The following is a 10,693-nucleotide window of genomic DNA, read 5'->3' on the forward strand; positions in this document are numbered from 1 at the left end:
GGAGCATACCTCAGCATAATAAAGGCCATATATGATAAACAAACAGCCAACATATTACTCAATGGGCAAAAAAAAAAAAAAGCTTTCCCCCTAAGATCAGGACCAAGAAAAGAATATCCACTTTCACCACTTCTATTTAACACAGTATTGGAAGTTCTAGGCACAGCAATCACACATTAAAAAGAAATAAAAGGTGTTCAAATTGGAAGGAAGGATGTAAAATGATTATTGTTTGCAGATGACATGATAGTGAACATGGAAAACCTTACAGATTCCACCAAAAAACTACTCGACCTAATAAATGAATTTGGCAAAATGGCAGGATACAAAGTCAACATTCAGAAATCGAAGGCATTTTCATAAGCCAAAAATGAAATATTAGAAACAGAAATCAGGAAAAAAGTCTTGTTTGCTATAGCAACAAGAAAAATAAAATACTGAAGAATAAACTTAACCAAGGAGGTAAAAGACCTGTAATCAGAAAACTACACAACACTGAAGAAAGAATTTATGGAAGACACAAATAAATGGAAGCATATACCATGTTCATGAATTGGAAGAAGAACTAATATCATCGAAATGTCCATACTACCCAAAGAAATTTATAGATTCAACACAACCCTTATTAAAATACCAATAACATATTTCATAAATATAGATCATATTCCAAAAATTTATGTGGAACTGTAAATGACCTTGAATAGTCTCATTAATTTTGAGAATGAAGAACTAAGAAGGATCACAATACCTGATAGCAAACTATATTACAAGGCAACTGTAATCAAAATAGCCTGGAAATGGCATAAGACCAGGCATAGATAAATGGAATAGAATAGAGACCCCAAAAATATAACACATGTTAATATTTGACAAATGGGGCAGGAAGCTAAAATGGAGTAAAAATAGCCTCTTCAATAAATGGTGTTGGGAGTTCTGGACAAATACATACAAAAATACTGAAACTAGATCATCAGTTTAAACCATACCCCAAAATAAACTCAAGATGGATAAAAGACTTAAGTGTAAGTCTTGAAACCATAAAAGTCACAGGGAAAATATCGGCAGGTAAATATCAAATATCCCACGCAGCAATATTTTCACCAATACATTCCCTATGGCAAGAGATATAAAGGAAAGATTAAACAAATGTGACTACATCAAACTAAAAAGCTTCTTCACAAAGAAAACATCAACAAAATGGAAAAGGGATCAATCATATGGAAAAATATATTTGCCAATGATATCTCAGAAAAGAGTTTGATCTCCAAAATATATAAAGAACATAAATGACTCCACACCAGGAAGACAAACAATCCAATTAAAAATTCAGGGCAAAGGACCTGAGCAGACATTTCTCCAAGGAGGACATACAGCGGGCCCATAGACACATGAAAAAATGCTCCATATCACTAGCCGTTGGCGAGATGCAAATGAAAACCACAATGAGATACCACTTCACACCGGTCAAATGGCCATCATTAATATAAATCAACAAACAGCAAGTGCTGGAAAGGTTGTAGAGAAAAGAGAGCCCAAGTGCACTGTTGGCAGGAATGCAGACTGGTGCAACCATTGTGGAAAGCTGTATGGAATTTCCTCAAAAAACTAAAGATGGAACTGCCTTTTAATTCAGAGATCCCTTCCTGGGACTATACTATACCTTAACATTCCTGAAACACCAATTCAGAAGAACCTATGCACTCCCTTGTTCATAACAGCATTATTTACAATAGGGAAGTGCTTGAAACAACCTAAGTGCCCATCAGTAAATGAGTGGTACATCAAAAACCTGTGGTACATTTATACAATGGAATACTACACAGCAGAAAGAAAGAAGGAGTTCCTACCCTTCACAACAGCATGGATGGAACTGGAAAGCATTATGCTAAGTGAAATAAGCCAGGCGGTGAAAGACAAGTACCATATGATCTTTCTTATAAGTGGAACCTAATCAACAAAACAAACAAATGAGCTAAGTAGAACCAAAGATATAGTAATAAAGATTAAACTGACAGTTACCAGAAGGGAGGTAGAAGGGGGTTATTGGGGTAAAGAAGGGGAAGTGCCAAGCAAGGGAACACGACTAGAGGATTGACCCAGGGGCACGGACAATGCGGGGGGGTGGGGGATGTTGACTGTAGGAGTTGGTGGGAACGGGATAGGCATGAGCAGTGGAGGAAAACCCCAGACAACGATAACTTAACAACAATAAATAAAAATAGAAAAAAGAAAAATTTACAAATACAGTTCATAAAAGAGAACTTCATGTTTGTTTATTAAAGCAAAAATAATTTCTCAAGAACATGTGAAGAGTGAAGATCATAAAGGCACATGGCAACAAAATGGTCAAGGAAACTATAAAATGCAATAAAGAATGTAGAATTTTAGGCTTTGAATTTTTTTTGGCTTCTGAAGTGTGTTTTTGCTTGTTTAATACATCTGAAAACAATGCATTTATATAGAATTGAGACATGAGAATGCAGTGGTTCAACATTAATGAATCTACAAGAATTAGAATTTGGGGAAGGTGAAGATTACCTAAATATTTTTAAAAATTGGAAACTGTGACAAAAATAAGCTGGTAAGAGTCTTCATAAGACTCGTTTCATGATATTTTATTAAACTGGAGAGCCTCAGCTGACTGCTGTAGTGCTCCTCATGCCAAACAGAAATAAGGGGATTCCCCTGACTGGTCCCCATGTTGTTAAATGGTCTCCCTACCTCTAGTTTCTTAAAGAAGCAAATCCCTATCTTCATAGCTTGAAAGAGGATGTGAATCATTCCACAGACATGTGTCTTCTAGCACCACCCATCAAATATACCAGGTCCTCAGCTGTGTTCTAGATACAATAGCTGAGATACAGCTGTGTATGATACATTATTGAGCTGGACATTAATGCTAAGCATATAAGACAATGACTAAGAAGGAAAAAAATGTCTTTTTTTAAATTATGTACTCAACCCATTTGGTATATTTCAAAAGGTGCAATACTTTTCTTCATTTGTCAGTGAAAGAAGTTAGAAATTAACCTAAAGAAATCAGCAAATGGCTAACAAATTTCCTTGAAAGTTAGTCACATCTATAGTGCATCTTAGAAAAGAGGAGAGGCAAGACAGTTTCACCCACTTTCATGAGTTTCATCAAGTACTGAATTTACTCAAGGATGGAGAAGAAAGGCCACTTTGAAAAAGGAATATATTATTAAATGAGGCATTTACTATACTCCTTCCTAAAAGTACCTGGTGAGGAACATGATTTCTAAACTAAATCTAGGAGTGGAATGTGAAATCACTCCACCTTCTCCCCTAAAGGGATGTCCAATGGTTAATGAATTTTTTAATGACTAAATAAAAACAAACTCCATACACACTCCCCCCCCAAAAAATAGAAAGAAAAAATATAAAACCATATATCCCAGATCACTCTCCAGAGTGGAACCTAGGAGCAATTTCAGCAACCTAAATTACTCTGTTACAGAATCATTACAAACATGCCTTGTTTTTAAACAAAACAACTATAAAAAAATATTTTGAGACAAAAAGAAGCTAGTACTGATCACTTTTCTGACAATTACTCAAAATTACCTAGTATTGAGAGGGAGAAAGGAACTATATCTATGGGCCTTGTTTCACATGACTGCATATGGGTAGGTAGAGTGCATTTGCATTATTGCAAAAATTAATTGTAATCTTTAATCTTTAGTTTGATTTAAACATTGCTTTTAGTATGATGCTGACATCAGATGTATAGAAAGGGCTCTGGAGAGATACTCATAGCAGCACACACCTGCAACTCTTCTTTGGTTTTAGAGATTCCAGGGCAGCCAATATTGCTTCATCAAATATATGCCCTAAGCCTTTCTATGTGAGTGCAGAACACTCCACGTACCTGATAGCCTTCAGGTTGCAGGCCCACTTTTCAGCAGTCTCGGGAGTGATAGGCTTCTATTTTTTCTTGGCAAGAGTCTCAGTAGTGGCGGGGTCATCTCTGAGATCAATTTCGGTCCCAACAAGCAAGAAAGCAGTCTTTGGACAGTGTTGAGTTATCTCAGTCACCCACTTTTCTTTCATATTTTCAGATAAGGATGAAGAGACCACTGAAAAAGAGGCTAGAAATATATCTGTCTATGGATTACTCTGTGGCCATAATCTGTCATAATCTTCTTGCCCTGCAATATCAAAAAGTCCAACAGTATATGGCTCTCTGCCAATCATAACTGTGACTACATAGTTACGACTCACAGTTATGACTACTATGTAGTCACAGTTATGATTGGCAGAGAGCCATATACTCTCGGTACATAATAAGAGTGGAAATTTGGTTTCCATTCTTAAATTATGTACTCAACCCATTTGGTATATTTCAAAAGGTGCAATACTTTTCTTCATTTATCAGTGAAAGAAGTTAGAAATTAAACTAAAGAAATCAGCAAATGGCTAACAAATTCTGTTGAAAGTTAGTCACATCTATAGTGCATCTTAGAAAAGAGGAGAGGCAAAACAGTTCTACCCACTTGAAACAGTTGATACATAATAAGAATGGAAATTTGTTCATTATGAGGGATATCAGGAGATATGTTTTACCAATGACACCATCACCCACAACTCACTTAACTGTCTACACTGCTGAAACAGTTTTCTATCCACTTTAAACATTTCAAATCCAATGATGATGTCAGCTTCTCCACAGGAGTCGAGGCTTTGAATTCTGAAGATTAAATTTACTTAACCTAAAATTTAATATTTGTTTTACCCTGCTAGATGGTTTGGGAGTGAGTTTGCTTTTGTTTTCAGTTTCTTTTTTTTTTGCTTAACTTTATTGTTTTGTCACTGTGCTCTTAACAAATATGTAGTTCTTTGTAACTTCATTTTGCATAACATTTTTTTCTCACATCTATTTATTCCTAAAATAGTCTCTCACTTTTTATTGGAAAATTTTTACTTTTTTTCAACTATAATGTTTTTATTAATTTCTGAGGCTCTAATAGTGAAATAAAGTCTAAGGAGATGTTAGAAAAATATATTCATAGGTGGATATACCTTAGGAGGGAATTCAAGATATAAGTTTGCATAGACCTAACTCTATCCAGAAAAAGATCAATATCAGAAATTTGATTATATTTGTTTGTCTCATCTTCTTGAGATACCAACCCTTTAAAGGTTGCAACTTTTAAAGTTTGCAAAACTATTTTATGTAGGGTTTGTTGTTTTGTTTCATTATCCATTTTCCCCCAGGCTGTACAAATTAATAGAATTTATTATAAAAATGAGGTAAGTTTACAAAAGCAAGCAGAAGAGAAATACAAAAACATAAAGAACACATTTAGAAACTACTGAGACATGGTGGAGACCAAGAAAAATATATGAGGTATTTTTAAGTACATTAAGGAGGTAGAAGAGGACATAAATAATCTTGATCCCTGAGTGTGAGATCATAAACTCTTCAGGGAATTTGACCCCAGCATCTGGTAACCTGAACAATTTTATGAAAATCAAAATTGGTTTAAAGTCAAGTGTGTAAGACCAACTGCTGTTAATGTGATTACTTTTTTCTCATTTTGCCTAGATCTAGACTTAGACATCAGGTTTTAATTTCCCATAGCACTACCATGTATGACAAATGTATTTAAAAATTAAAAATTAGAGTATATTTTTATTGGGATGTTATAGCTTTAAAAATTAGCAAACTTATAGAAGATTTTTCTCAACTCTAATTTTTTATTCAGTGATCAATTTATTGTTAATTATTATAATGGCACCAGTATTGTAAAATGAATTTATCACACCTAATCCTTATATAAGCTGTAAATTTAAGTTAAATTGTTAACTCTCATCAGATGCTAATTAAACTGACTATAGCTGGTTTTATGTAGCACACTGTGCCTTAAATATATATGCTTGGGATACCAAGCAGATGAATTGCCACTTTTAGATACTAATAATGAGCATGGTGGTTATATTTTCAACTTTAATACCCACTTGCAAAGATATCATTAAAATAGTATACAAAATTTACAGAAATCATAATAGAGCTGATTACTGAATATCCCTTTTAGAGTTTGACCTTTTCAAAATGAAGTCTAATATTTGGCCATAAAACCACTGAATTATCAAAACTTTGTTGCCTAAGCTCACCTTAAAACCTATTTTCTTGGTGAAGTGTTTCTGTGTTATTGACAACAAAAACATTTCACTAATGCCACCATATCAACTGGAAATTGGAGAGATAAATAGGCAGATACATAGAATTACAACTTACCCAAGCAGAAATTCATAAGCAAAAAACCCCTTGGGAACTAGTCCCAGAGTAAAAAAATCTAAATTTGGATGAATTGCTAGAGGCCCACTGAGGACAAGACTAAGAGTTAAGAGCTCTAGGGGTCCCCAGATATATGAGGTCCTTCTACTTTATGAAATTTACCTTCAGGAACTTTAGCAGGTTTTCACAATGAATAACCAGAGACAAATTCTCTGTTTTTTGAAGAGGGAAGGGAAAAGTAACGAATTTGAAATACACCAGAGTATTCTATTATTCTTAACAAAACCTTCTCTCAGAAGAAACTATTTTTATCAGAACCTAGCCTACCTGGGAAAAGGAAATACCCATCCCCAACCCCATCAGCAATCCTTGTCCCACTTTAGATATGTGGAAGTGGGGATTGAGAAGCTGTAAAGTTCATAGTCCAGAGGCACAGGCTTACCAAAAGGCTGAGATCTCATAATAGAGCTATAGAATGTTTTCCTTTCCCCCACAACTTTCCACTATATTAATAACGACCTATTTACAGCTTACCCTTTTACCTACTACATCATGTCCACTTTTCAACAAAAAAGTACACGGCATACTGAAAGGCAAAACACACACACACACACAGAGTTGAGGACATTGAACAAGCAACAGAACCACAGTAAGATATTTATGCAGGGATGTGGAAATGGTAAGTCTCAGAATTAAAAACAAAACCAACAAAAAGCAATAGTTAACATGATAAGGGACTTAGTAGAAAAAGTATACAACATGAAAAGAACAGATATATAATATAAACAAAGAGATGGAGATCCTAAAAAAGAATCAAAATGTGCTAGAGATCAAAAACACTGTAACAGAAATTAAAATGTTTTCATAGGCTCATTAGTAAACTGGATATAACTGAGGAAAGAAAATAGGAACTTCCAAAGCTGAAATAGAGAGAGAACAAAGACTGAACAAAGTAGAGCAGGCAATTCAAGAACTGTGAGAATGTTGAGACAACTCCATAAGATATAACATACATATAACAGAAATACCAGAAGATAGAAAAAGAGGAAAAGGAATAGTCAATAATGACTGAGAATTTCTCAAAATTAATGTCAGTCACCAAACCAGAGACCCATGAAACTTAAAGGACATCAAGGAGTGTAAATCCTTAAAAGATCATACCTAGACATATATTCTAATTGTAGAAAATCAAAGATAAAGATAACTTCTTTTTTTCTCATTAAACTGTTTTAATGGGTCTCAAAATTCTGTGACAGATTTTGGTCAAGTTGTTTCCATTAAAAAGTACTGATTTTAAAAACTAATAACTTAAAAACTGCCACACACAAAAAAACCAAATGGTTCACAAAACATTCTCCTTTCCTTCTGAAGGTTTTACAATGCATTGTAATCATTAACCAGTCCTTTACTATTAAACTTAAGTGGCCAGTTGAGACAAACAGTTCTGAGGCCGTTTTTCTTCCACTGATTAAGACTGGGGTGGGAGGTGTAGGGGATAATTTAGCCTTCTGAGCTTTCTGGGCAGACTTGGTGACGGTGCCAGATCCAGCTGCCTTCTTGTACACTGCTTTGATGACACCAATAGCAACTGTCTGTCTCATGTCACAAATGGCAAAGTGGCCCAGAGGGGGATAGTCAGAGAAGCTTTCAACACACATGGGCTTGCCAGGAACCATATCAATGGTGGCAGCATCACCAGATTTCAAAAACTTCAGGCCATCTCCCAGCTTTTTCCCAGAACAATGATCAATCTTCTCCTTCAGCTCAGCAAATTTGCAAGCAATATGAGCTGTGTGACAATCCAGAACAGGTGCATAACCAGCACTGATTTGGCCAGGATGGTGGAGGATAATCACCTGAGCTGTGAAACCAGCTGCTTCCATTCATTTTTGCTGTCACCAGCCACATTGCCACAACGAACATCTTTAACAGACACATTCTTGACATTGAAGCCCACATTGTCCCAAGGAAGAGCTTCACTCAAAGCATCATGGTGCATTTCAACAGATTTGACTTCAGTTGTAACATTGACTGGAGCAAAGGTGACCACCATGCCAGGTTTGAGAACACCAGTCTCCACTCGGCCCACAGGGACAGTACCAATACCACAAATTTTGTAGATGTCCTGGAGGAGCAGACGCAGGGGCCCGTCAGTTGGACGAGTTGGTGGCAGGATGCAATCCAGAGCTTCAAGCAGCGTGGTTCCACTGGCACTGCCATCTTTGCAGGTGACTTTCCATCCCTTGAACCAAGGCATGTTAGCACTTGGCTCCAGCATGTTGTCGCCATTCCAACCAGAAACTGGCACAAATGCTATTGTGTCAGGATTGTAGCCAATTTTCTTAATGTAGGTGCTGACTTCTTTAACAATTTCCTCATATCTCGTCTGGCTGTAGGGAGGCTCAGTGGAATCCATTTTGTTAACACCAACAATCAGCTGTTTCACACCCAGTGTGTAAGCCAGAAGGGCATGCTCACAGGTCTGCCCATTCTTGGAGATCCCTGCTTCAAACTCACCAATGCCAGCAGCAACAATCAGGACAGCAAAATCAGCCTGAGATGTGCCCGTAATCATGTTTTTGATAAAGTCTCTGTGTCCTCGGGCATCAATGATGGTCACGTAATACTTGCTGGTTTTGAATTTCCATAGGGAGATATCAGTGGTTCCATGCTCATGTTCCAAGCTCACGTTCAGCTTTCAGTTTATCCAAGACCCAGGCATACTTGAAGGAGTCCTTCCCCATCTCAGCAGCCTCCTTCTCAAATTTTTCGATGGTTCTCTTGTCGATCCCACCACATTTGTTGATCAGATGGCCAGTAGCGGTAGACTTGCCGGAATCTACGTGTCCAATGACAACAATGTTGATGTGAGTCTTTTCCTTTCCCATTTTGGCTTTGATTTAGTAGTGGTTTTCTCGATACCTGTGTTCTGGCTGCAAACCCGTTGCAAAAAAGCAAAGATAACTTCTTGAAAGACACCAGAGGAAAAAATATCTTACCTATAGAGAAGCAAAAATAATATTTACATTGACTTTTCAAAAAGCATGTCAGCACAAAGAGAGTAAAGTAAAATATTTAAAGAGTTGAGAGAGAAAAACACCAACGTAAAACTGTGTGACTACAAAATTATTCCTCAAAAATGAAAGAAAAACAAAATCTTTCTCAAAGAAGCAAAAATTAAGTGAATTTGTTTCCAGTAGATTTGCCATGTAAGAAATGTTAAAAATAGTACACGAGGATGAGTGAGGGAAGGAAAAAGATATAGGCCAGAAAATCATATCTACATAAAGAAATGGAGAACATTAGAGGAATAATAAGGGAAGGCAAAAATAAAGCTTTTATTTTTATTATTCTTAATTGATCAAACATAAAACAGATTCTTCAAAATAATAGTAACAATGCATTTAATTATGTATGCTTGTGTGTATACATATGCCTTCACACAAGTGAAATAAATGACAATGACACAGAGAACAAGAGGGCAGAAGTTAGAATTATTTTATTATAAGTTACATGCACTACCGTAAAATGATATAGGGTTATTTGAAAATAGAATTGGGGAGATCCAAAATGGCTGTGAAGTAGCTGGGAGCTCCATCCACTTGTTCCCAGACCAACACCAGTCTTACAGCCTATCCACAGAGTATTCAACTAAAAAATCCAGCGGAGAATGAGTGAGAACATAAGTTTGTGAGCACAAATGCACAGGAAAGTGTGGGCAGTGTGCAGGAGCACCTGGGAGCAGGCTGTATGGGCTCTCCAAGTGGAGCAACTGCCACCACTGCGGCCCAAACCTGCACTTTTGGTGGCACAGAGCCAGAACAGCTGCATATGGGCGCAGGAGTTGTGAGCACCGGTGGAGGAGGGAGACAACCAAAGAGGTGCTGGCTCCAGAAACAGCACAGTGGGAGCAGGAAAGATCCAGAGAAAAGCTTTATCTAAAACTGTCAGAAGTTCTAAGAGGGTGGCCACCCTGAGCATGAGAGACTGATTTTTGGGAAGGGGGAGTGTGAGGACAACAGGCCCCCCAGGGCTTAGTGCTGTGGTTTTGGAGCCACACAAAAACTCTTTTAAAAGGGGAGCCAAGGCAAGACCTGAAACAGCAGGGACCTGGGGCTCACAGGCATGAGCACATGGTTGCAGCAGCTCTGCTAACAAAGAAATCAGAAGGATGGAGTCACACTGAAGGGTCTGTGGGTCCTACTGAGTATGGCTAGTGAAAAGGGAACTGTTCAGAGTGCAGAATTCCCCTGATCCTCCTGTGAGAGTGCGGGAAGCTGGGGTCTGAAAGGGCAAAAGCAGAACACACGAGATTTGCTGCAGCCAGCCAGTCCCCTCGCAGATAGGTGAGCCCAACCCCGACATTAGGGATTAGCAGGCTCTGCAGATCAGTGAGGCCAGGCTCAGGAGCATCCTGCTGGCACATTTCCACAG

General features: G+C 37.4%; 2 pseudogenes; both read right to left on the reverse strand.

The window, feature by feature from the left end:
* Positions 1–3,771: 3,771 nt before the first annotated feature.
* LOC129063190 (cell division control protein 42 homolog) lies at positions 3,772–4,329 on the reverse strand (annotated as a pseudogene).
* A 2,760-nt stretch (positions 4,330–7,089) lies between these two features.
* Positions 7,090–9,153, reverse strand: LOC129063191 (elongation factor 1-alpha 1-like; annotated as a pseudogene).
* Between the last annotated feature and the right edge of the window lie 1,540 nt (positions 9,154–10,693).

Source organism: Pteronotus mesoamericanus, unplaced genomic scaffold (genome assembly GCF_021234165.1).
Source record: "Pteronotus mesoamericanus isolate MK-2021 breed Mesoamerican mustached bat unplaced genomic scaffold, CSHL_Meso_final scaffold_85, whole genome shotgun sequence".
In the NCBI taxonomy this organism is placed as follows: Eukaryota; Metazoa; Chordata; class Mammalia; order Chiroptera; family Mormoopidae; genus Pteronotus; species Pteronotus mesoamericanus.